This window comes from Leiobunum rupestre, chromosome 11 (assembly GCF_980474605.1).
Source record: "Leiobunum rupestre chromosome 11, qqLeiRupe1.1.hap1, whole genome shotgun sequence".
NCBI classification, from domain to species: domain Eukaryota; kingdom Metazoa; phylum Arthropoda; class Arachnida; order Opiliones; family Sclerosomatidae; genus Leiobunum; species Leiobunum rupestre.
The window spans coordinates 10,148,662-10,158,564 of record NC_143394.1 but is presented as its reverse complement, the minus strand read 5'-3'; the positions used below and the strand labels follow the sequence as shown (position 1 = coordinate 10,158,564).

General features: G+C 35.9%; 1 non-coding gene across 1 annotated transcript; it reads right to left on the bottom strand.

Moving 5' to 3' along the window:
- Positions 1-9,459: 9,459 nt before the first annotated feature.
- On the bottom strand, positions 9,460-9,536 carry TRNAT-GGU (transfer RNA threonine (anticodon GGU)). Its single transcript has one exon. It is a non-coding gene; the product is annotated as a tRNA-Thr (tRNA).
- Positions 9,537-9,903: the final 367 nt, after the last annotated feature.

Sequence of the window (9,903 nt, the reverse complement as noted above, 5' to 3'; positions counted from 1 at the left end):
AGGTAAAATATACGTGCAAAAAAACTATTTTATAGAGAAAAACCAACCCATTGTATTTTAGGTCTTAAATAATCAAATTTATATGGAAACACAAAATATAAAGCGAAAACCAAAACTTTACGTGAAAGCACTAATAACAAGTTGGCAAGCCAAAATATACCTCTCCTCGGAAGAATTGTCCCTAGTGGTATTAATTTCGAGATAACCCTTAAAGATATATCTCCGCAATTTAGAGTTATTTGTTAAAAAATTTCTCGTCGCCATTATATCGAAAATTTATTTGATTTTAATGTTGTGGGCGAGTGATAAGAAAATAAAATGGCAACCAGAATTATGCCTAATTATAAATGATTATTTTTATTCAGAACAGTCTATGGAACGTTCTAGATTTAACTTCCATCAATGACCCAACAATATATATCTCTTCTACGTAATTGTACAGAACTGGTACGCAAGTGTTTAAGACTAGATTTGTCTTATTTCATCGTGATTGAAACATAAACCAAAACACACTTACACTTAATTTCAAGGGTATAATTAGGTAATTCCAATTCAAAAAATAAAAACAATTAATTTTATCTTACAGCTGACTTGAGTTAGTTCACAATTACTTTAACACTTTTAGTCTTAAACACGCACTGTTCATACACTTAAGTCCATTCACTCACGTTCCAAACGCGAAACACAATTTAACTCTTTTCTTGACCGAAGACCGAACATACTAATTAAAACCGCAAAGTTACCTCATAACTTTTGACCGACACCAGGACCCCGTCCTGTAGTAGTTCGTCTGACAGCCAAGAACTAAGAAAGACAATATCTTATATATTGACGGCAACGGCGTTATATACTCTTATTTTGTGTTATATTTTGACCCGTCGAGATTTGACTAAAGTTCGAAAAATTGAAGAGATTATATTTTTTACCCGGTTTGATTGTTAGTTCTCCACACGATGGCGCTATATTATTACTTTGATATAGTTTCCGTGGGAGTTTTGAATAATTATACTTTTTCTAAGCGTTATTAAAAGGTAACAATGAACTACTTTTTGTGTTTTAACGAAATTTTGTAAAAAAATTTACAAAAATTTAAAACAAAACAAAAAACCGTACCAAAGAATAAACAAACAAAGTTCAATAAACAATATATACAGATATTGTATTAATCCGTTTAGTAAAAAAATTTAATATAGTAAAATTTAATTAAATATTTATAAATTATATTTATCTTATTTTAATTAAATATTTATAAATTATATTAATCTTATATTTAATTAAATATTTATAAATTATATTAATCTTATATTTAATTAAATATTTATAAATTATATTAATCTTATATTTAATTAAATATTTATAAATTATATTAATCTTATATTTAATTAAATATTTATAAATTATATTAATCTTCTATTTAATTAAATATTTATAAATTATATTAATCTTATATTTAATAAAATATTTATATATTATATTAATCTTATATTTAATTAAATATTTATAAATTATATTAATCTTATATTTAATTATATTAAAGATTAATATAGTTTATAAATATTTAATTAAATATAAGATTAATATAGTTTATAAATATTTAATTAAATATAAGATTAATATAGTTTATAAATATTTATTTAAATATAAGATTAATATAATTTATAAATATTTAAAATGATGTAAAATAAATTCACAACACGACCTCAACATTCACAACCTACACATAAACATTACAATAACGAAATATCCAATCAAACTGAGTTAAAACTGTCGCTACGGTGAGCATTGACGAAAAAAGACCAACCAAACCAAACCCAACCGCAAATCAATCCGTTAACGCTCACCGTCCCACGGTGGTTTTGCCAACCTTTCGAGAAACTGCGAACACAGTGAGCCAAGAAACTGCGTACGCAGTGATTACCCTTTGCCCCGAAAATGCGAACGCGTTCGCAGCCCTGACAGACAGACCCACAGAAAGACCCACAGACACGGTGATTGTCTAATCCCTCCTAGGGGACTTTGTCCCCTCGGAGAGGTAAAAACTGTGTGGGCTTATGACGACAGCCCAACGAAGCCGATAAAAATCAAGGCCCCAACATTATCAAATAACCAATTGAAAAATATATAATAAAATCCGAACTAAGTAACAAGTTAATTAAAATACCTAGGAATCAAGGAAAAGTCAACCTAAATACCCAAAGTAATTAACATTGTATTAACAGAAATATGCAATATAAAATATATAATTATAACCCAATCAAACCACAAGTTAATTGAAGTACTTAGAAATTCATATACCCACGGTTATGAAAATTGTAATAGAAAAAACCAAAAACACCTTACCGTTAATAATTCCCGGCTTATAACGAACACAAAAAAAAAACATAACTGAATAGTGAAAGGCTAACCAACAGCTTATATCTCAAAATATAAAACCAACGTAACCACATAATTAAAATATATCACATATTTAAAGCAGATAAGAACACGTAAAATAAATTACGAAGTTACTAGTAAAGTAAGCAAAATGAAAAAAGCGCGTTGTTTACCACCAGCCGTATTCTGCGTTACCCCCTAGGCAAGAGAGGAACCGCCCTCTTGCTTAAGAAGCTCCGGTTGGCTGAAATGTTTGGCGGGAATTCTCTTGCCTTTGCTTTTCTATTGGCTGTGGTTACGTCATGAGTGTTACGTAACATTTTGACTTCCGGCGCTTGTTCCGCCATTTTGTTATCAGTTTTCACTATAGCGCTTCCCGGAGCTGTTGCTGCTGTCGCTGCACTAGCTGCGTTAGGCTTAGAAGAAAATGAAATTTATAGAAGAGAACGCCGCGATGCCTTCGAAATGCCGGATAGGGAATTTCTTTCCCAATACCGTATGGGAAAATTAGATGTTCGTCGCTTATGCGATTTATTAAGGTCAAATTTGATAAAACAAGATGTCAACCAGTGTGTTCTGAGTGTTGAAGATGAAGTGTTGTCGACCTTACTATTTTATGGCTCTGGCTCTTTCCAACGTATCGTAAATAGCAACTATGAAACTGGAATGAGCCAACCGTCTGTTAGTAGGTCAATAAATAGAGTTACCAGAGCTATTATGGAAACTATGCCTAACACATGCGTGTTTCCTGTATTCGCTGAGACGGTTGAAGAAATTAAGGCATGTTTTATTAAATTTTACTATGATTGTCACACAATTACAAATTTTCATAATTTCAAAGGTCATTCTTGCATAGGTGTGCTTTACCGCATATCATTGGAGCGGTTGATTGTACACATGTGAATATAAAGGCACCAAGCGAAAATGCTGTAGAGTATCTAAACCGACATCGAAACCACTCAGTCAATGTCCAAATAGTCTGTGATAATAACCTCAGGATTCTTAATGTTGTTGCCCGTTGGCCTGGCTGCATACATGATTTTTTCACTTGGCGTAACTGTGGGTTATTCCAAAGTTTTGTTAATGGTAGAATGCCTGTAGGTTATTTACTTGGTGATAATGGTTACGGACTGCAACCTGGGCTGATAACTGCCATCTTGGATGCTGTTACACCAAATGAGCTAGAATTTAATAACAGACATAAACGAGGTAAAGTGTAACTATTATTGTAAGTTTCCAAATAATCAAAAGATGTTGATATAATAGGACGAAACGTTATTGAACGTCTAAATGGGGTATTAAAATCAAGATTTAGATGTCTTGATGAAAGTGGAGGACATTTGTGCTATGAGCCAGCGAAAGTTTGTGAAATTATCACAGCTTGTTGTTATTTGCACAACAACGTTCCTCATCCTGTAGCACCTGGTAAATAAAAATTGTTAAATATTAAGACCTTGAACTTTAATTAATTCTGAAACATTTTGGCTCTTACAGCACAGGTAGCTGCAGATGTACTCAGGATTGCTGCGGCCCATGAAATGCAAAATGACGAGTTAGAGGAAGTGGGAGAGGACAACTTTCTGGAACGTGGACGACTGTTACGACAACAGCTTGTAGACCTCTGTATCGCGCACTAAAGGTATAGTCAAATTTTATTTAACATTTTTATGAATAAAAAATCATGTGAGTTATTTCATTTCCACACCACCCTGGAGGTATAAATAATGGCGCGTTTTTTTACGAGGCATCCCATCACCACATTTAGTTACAATAACTGAAAATGGGTTCAGGCCTAAGTCCTCGGGCATCATAACCAGAAAAATTAATTCAATGACTCATCTACCACAACAGGTGGCTGCAATTGACCAGCAGTGATTGCTAGCAATAGCTGGCACATCGCTTCAGTCTTTCGCTCTTCACAAGCCACCAGTCTTTCAAGCGCATCAGCGAACCTTCTACAACTGTCGGCGACTACTTCAAGAGCTGAAGCATTCCTCTTTGAGGTATCAGCTACTCGGGCCAGAGTGTCCCTTATTTCTTGTTGAGTTTCCTTCAACTCCACAATTTCAACCGCGAGCTTTTTTTCCTCAGGTGCAAATCCGTCCAGAGCATCACCAATTCTCTCCTTAAACGGGAGAGTACGTTTCCTTGAAGACGGAACTATAAGAAGGATAGGAATGAGCTTCAAGTTGAAGTTTCCCTGCCTACGACTGATGACGGCCAAGCAGCCAGAAACTGATTTGAGGAAAGTGTTCTCAAATCAGTCGTCCTGCTCTTGGAAGCTATGTGTAGAGCTTTGAATGCTTTCACCGTGTCCCTGTTGACCATCATCGAAACCTATAACAACACTCTTATTACTATGAACAACAAGTCCAAATTGATAATAATCTTACTGGAAATGGAAATACCAATTGTGATGTCAAGCGCCACAGCATTAAATAGCGTCTGAAAAGGATTGCTATCGCCGCCAGTTTCTTTAGTTGATTGGCCATCGCTAGAAATGTATAATAGCTCAGGTTAATACGAATAATTCAATTTATTGGTAATTATTTATCAATTACAGGGCTATTTCATCCACAAACTGGAAGGTCTCTGGATCATTCCTTAAAACATTTAAATTTGTAATTAGTAGTGCTTTACGCATATTCGCATGTTTTGCCTGTATTTAAATATTTTGGCTTTGCTTATTTTTGCATGTTAATGTTTGGGCTGTATTTAATTTGTATGTTGTGCAATGTTTTTTTATCTTTTCCTCATTATTCAGTTAACCATTTAATTCAGCTTTTACCCTTGTATTTAAATTGTACTATAGTGGCTATAATATTTGGAATGTAATACGCTGTATTATTTTTGAGAAAGTACGTTACAAATATGAATGTTTACTTTTTACTTCCAGAAGCTGCTGCATCATATGCAGTGTCAATACCACCTGGTATTCCGGCATATGTGACCTCTGCAATTAGAGCTTTTACCCTCTCTTCTAATGGAATTAGTTCTGGCAAATCAAATGCTGAACCTCCGCCAGTTTGTCTAATCTTCGCATTTATTGCAGCGGCTTTAGCCCGGACACTTTATTTTAAAGAATTTCACTTCTGGCGGATGTCCGAAGGATTCCTATATTGAGAGCCAATGCCGTTGACTGCGTTAGTTATCTCTATCCATAATTTGTGCTGCTGGGTGTTCAGAGCACCTTGATAAAATATATAAAATATTTTTTATAGAGGTAACGCGATAACTTTCTAAATTCCTCCAAAATATATAAAATAGGCTTTAGAAAGGTAACGCTAGAACTTTCTAAATTCATCTCAAAATATATGAAATAAGTTTTAGAAAGGTAACGCGAGAATTTTCTAAATTCCTCTCAGCATGCTTTCATTAACAAGAGGTTATGTAATTAAGATATGTAATGCACCTTTATGTTGACGAAGTTCTGAAAAGTTTCGTTCCTCCATCTTTGAAACCAGAATATTGGTTTCTTCATCAGAAAAGGCTCTGCCTTTAATCTTCTTAGGTCCCATTACCAAGGGAATATTTTCTCAAAATTAGAATTTTATTAGCTTGTGATACAAATAATAAAAACCAACGAAAGAGGATTTTTTATTGTAACATGACTTTATTTAGACAAAATTATACCATTAATAGTTACAACATACTACAAATTGATTTTTTGTATTGTAATGGTATTTATTTTTTTATTAATTATTGTATTATTACAACGATTTCATTGGATTAAATAAATGGCAAATTGAAAATAGTAGCACCGTTATTGCATGTTAATTCTACATTATTAAAAGAGGATAAGTAATACTTAACGTCAAGAGGTTATGCTTTACAAACAAAATTTGTTTAAAATTAAATAATTTGTATGTAATAAAAAGACAAATGTTTAATTTTTGTTATAAATAATTCTAACAAAAATAGTTAAAATTATTTAACGTTTTAATTATTTTTAACAATAACAAATAGATGGCGAATAAAAGGATATTTATTTTTAAGGATTACAAATAGATGGTGAACTAAATGTAAATAACTTGTGAGGGTCACAAATAGATGGCGAACTGAAATCAGATAATTTGTTACGGTCACAAATAGATGGCAGGCCACTAAACTGGGAACTGAAAATAAACAGACTATTAAGTTATTGCTTAGTCCAGGCCATATTAAATAGTCTATGAGTGAACTGCCTTAAGCTGAACTGAACTATCTATATCATCTTTGCGTCATAGTAATGTTGTGTGGTAAGCCAATAGAAGGGCTAAAGCAAGAAGGCTTGAACGGGGAGGAGGGAGAACTGTTTCCTGTGTATTTCAGCCAACCGGAGCTTCTTAAGCAAGGGGGCGGTTCCTCTCTTGCCTAGGGGGTCACGCAGAATACGGCTGCACTTAACGGTTCAAAAGTACCAATATACAAAAAACTAACCAAGTTCTACCCTTTAACCCTCTTATCTATGCTGACTGCGCTAAAACAAGATTTGACCTTTAAACTTTCACACGTAAAAAAATGTAAGACTTTAAAAACTATTAATATACTCTTCCACTTAATCTGAGCTTATAATTTTCAATGAACAGTGACATGTATTGGTGGTTCTGACATGCAGGAGGGCTCGGGTTCGAAACCCGCCTTATGCGATCGCAATATTATACTATGACGTATACCGTGATCGTTTGGTGGAAACCCTGCCATTTGGACGTTGAGACGGTTACCGTAACCCTCAGCACTCGGTCCGTCCCTAACGTCGAAGACTCTTCACGTACAATCACAAATCGCAATTGAAATTTATAATACACCCAATGAAAAAGAGGGTGCTTTTGGAAAAACACTTTCCCTAATTATTAGAAACTGCGAACGCAGCGACTACACTTTGCCCCAAAAATGCCTACGCGTTCGCAGCTCAGAAGGACAGACACACACACCGACAGACACGGTGATTGTATAGCCCCTCCTAAGGGGCATACTCACCTCAGAGAGTTAAAATCGAACTACACAGTAAGAAAGGTTAAAGGAAAAACACATTTAGTAATGTAAAAGAGGATCTCAGGGAGATAATTAACAAATATCACTAAATAAATTAAATATTTTATTATAATAAATGCTACATATTATTATTCAAAAGTAGAAATATTAACACTCTTGCCGTTGTCTTAAATAAGAACTCTCAGGCTCAATAGATCACAATACCTGGCTTTAATAACGAGGTGGCCTTAGGCACCTGTAAATCAATTCGCTAAAGAGAATTAAAGTTTGAAAAAACGCCGGTAAAAGCGCTAGAACCACGTGCGTCATATTACTATTATTGACAGGGGCTTAGGAACCGGGAGGGGCAGGGGGGGCAATGCCCCTCCCTAGAATTTTGCTGGGAGGGGCAACTAATGTTATTGCCCCCTCCAACCTTTGGTCAGTTGAGATCTTCAAAAGACTCAAATTATCATTTTAAAAGCATATACAATTTATAGAACCTCAACTGTGTTTAAATTTCAGTCTTTTCCCGCCAATTTACATAGTAGTAACAAGTACACATGCATTCGGAGAAGCTACACTCCATTAAAAATTAAAAACCATTCTCCAGACCCCTTTTCGTTTATCTTTGCCCCCTCCAACTTCTAGAACGTTCCTACGCCCCTGATTATTGATATTGTGAAGGTTTATTAAAATTTTGACTACCAGTAGCGTAGCGGAGCCAAGGTTAATTGTTCTAAGTTTAAAAATGCTCGCGCACGGCTGGCGCGCATTCATAATACATTTCGCGAAATTTATTTCAGAAATGCCTAGTTGAGGACGTGCCCACTAGGAGGTGCAGATTTTGAATACCTACCTCTTAATAACGGGTATGTGATCGTCAAAAATTTGGCCTAGACTATTGCTTATGGGGACCTTATGATAGGCTTTTGGTGTCGCTAGTTTGATAGTGGAAATTCCAAGGCTGAATGGTAAATTTCCCACAGCACTACTTAGCCCCAGCAGATATGAGATATTTGGCATACTATGCTCACCAACATAAAAGGGTTGTTTTAGTACAGGAAATTTTCCCTCGAAAACTGCAGTAAATAGCACGTACGCTTAAATTGTTTGTCGAAAATACCGGTCTCTCAACCTAATACGCTTGTCTTTATGGCCACTATATCAGACCAAAAACAACGTCCAAGCGCATCTTCGTCTTCGCCCGGAAAAAATACGAAATATTGTCGCGATCGATTTTCGGCATTTTCGAATTAATCGCGGAATAAGGAAAGGGTGGGAAAAGAAGGCCGAGGCCCGGCCAAGGCTTAACGCGCTAATCTGTGTTCAAAAGAGACGTTAATTACGGCACTGAAACGAACTTAAAATATGAGGTGAGTGGTAAATGACGAGGGAAACAGTAACAGCTCTTCATAGTTCATTTTCATAATTTCAGGCTCATCTAACTCCAACAGCGCCCCCTGGTGGCCTTTTACGTTTTGGTACCGTCGCGCCCCCTTTTAGCGAGTGATGGAAGACTTTTCTCCATTCATGGGTCACGCGATTAATAAAATATTTTAGCGGTAAACTAATGTACTTTGTGCGTAGTTTAAATTCTGCGCGTGCAAAGCTATGCGATCTGAAAATATCAAATTCCAATGATCAGCGTCGCAGCGTTTTAACCAAATAAATGTGGCTATTATAGCGACTAATTTCAACAAGTCCAGCTGCGGTGCGTCAAAATTCTAAGAATTCTTCCCTTGATAGTGTGAATTCTCACTTCTCAAAATGTTGACGGTCGTTCTCACAGGAGGTGACGTCATCTCTTCTCACAGGAGGTGACGTAATCTCTTCTCACAGGAGGGGACGTAATCTCTTCTCACAGGAGGTGACGTAATCTCTTCTCACAGGAGGTGACGTAATCTCTTCTCACAGGAGGTGACGTCATCTCTCTTCACGAGTTCACTTGAGAAGATTGAGAGCATTCTCACTTGGTCAAAAAGGGGGAAATTATAAATAAAAATTGCAGCTAATATTCTAGTCAGTTTAGTTGATGCTGAAGAAAATAAACAGTATGATTAGAAGTTTCATTTAAACCAAGGAATACCTCTGTGTATTGATCCATACCAGAGTGACTGAGAAAACTCATACCACCTCGGGCAGGAATCGAACCTTCGACCTTTGGGTCACCGACCCAACGCCACTCACTACCATTGGACTACCGAGGCAGCGAATAAGCAGGCCTCGGACATCCAATTTATGAATTACTCGATCTGGTTCACATTATTAACGGGATACATTTAACCCGTTGTTGACGGTAACGCAGCGTTCTTACGTCAACGAAGAACTCTTCTCAAGAGAGGAGTTCCTTCTTAGAATTTTGATGCGCCAGGTGGCACTACGGCGCCAAGCTCCAATTAAGTAGCGTCTGCTAGTTTCAAATTAGATTAAAAACCTCATCTGAGCGTTGAAATTACTATCTTGCCACGGAAGAAACACAAATCAATTTAAAATAATGGTCTGGTGATCTATTGGCGCGTGGTCCGAAGCGGGGTTTCCACATCAAAGGGTCTTTTACCTGCACGACGTCCAATC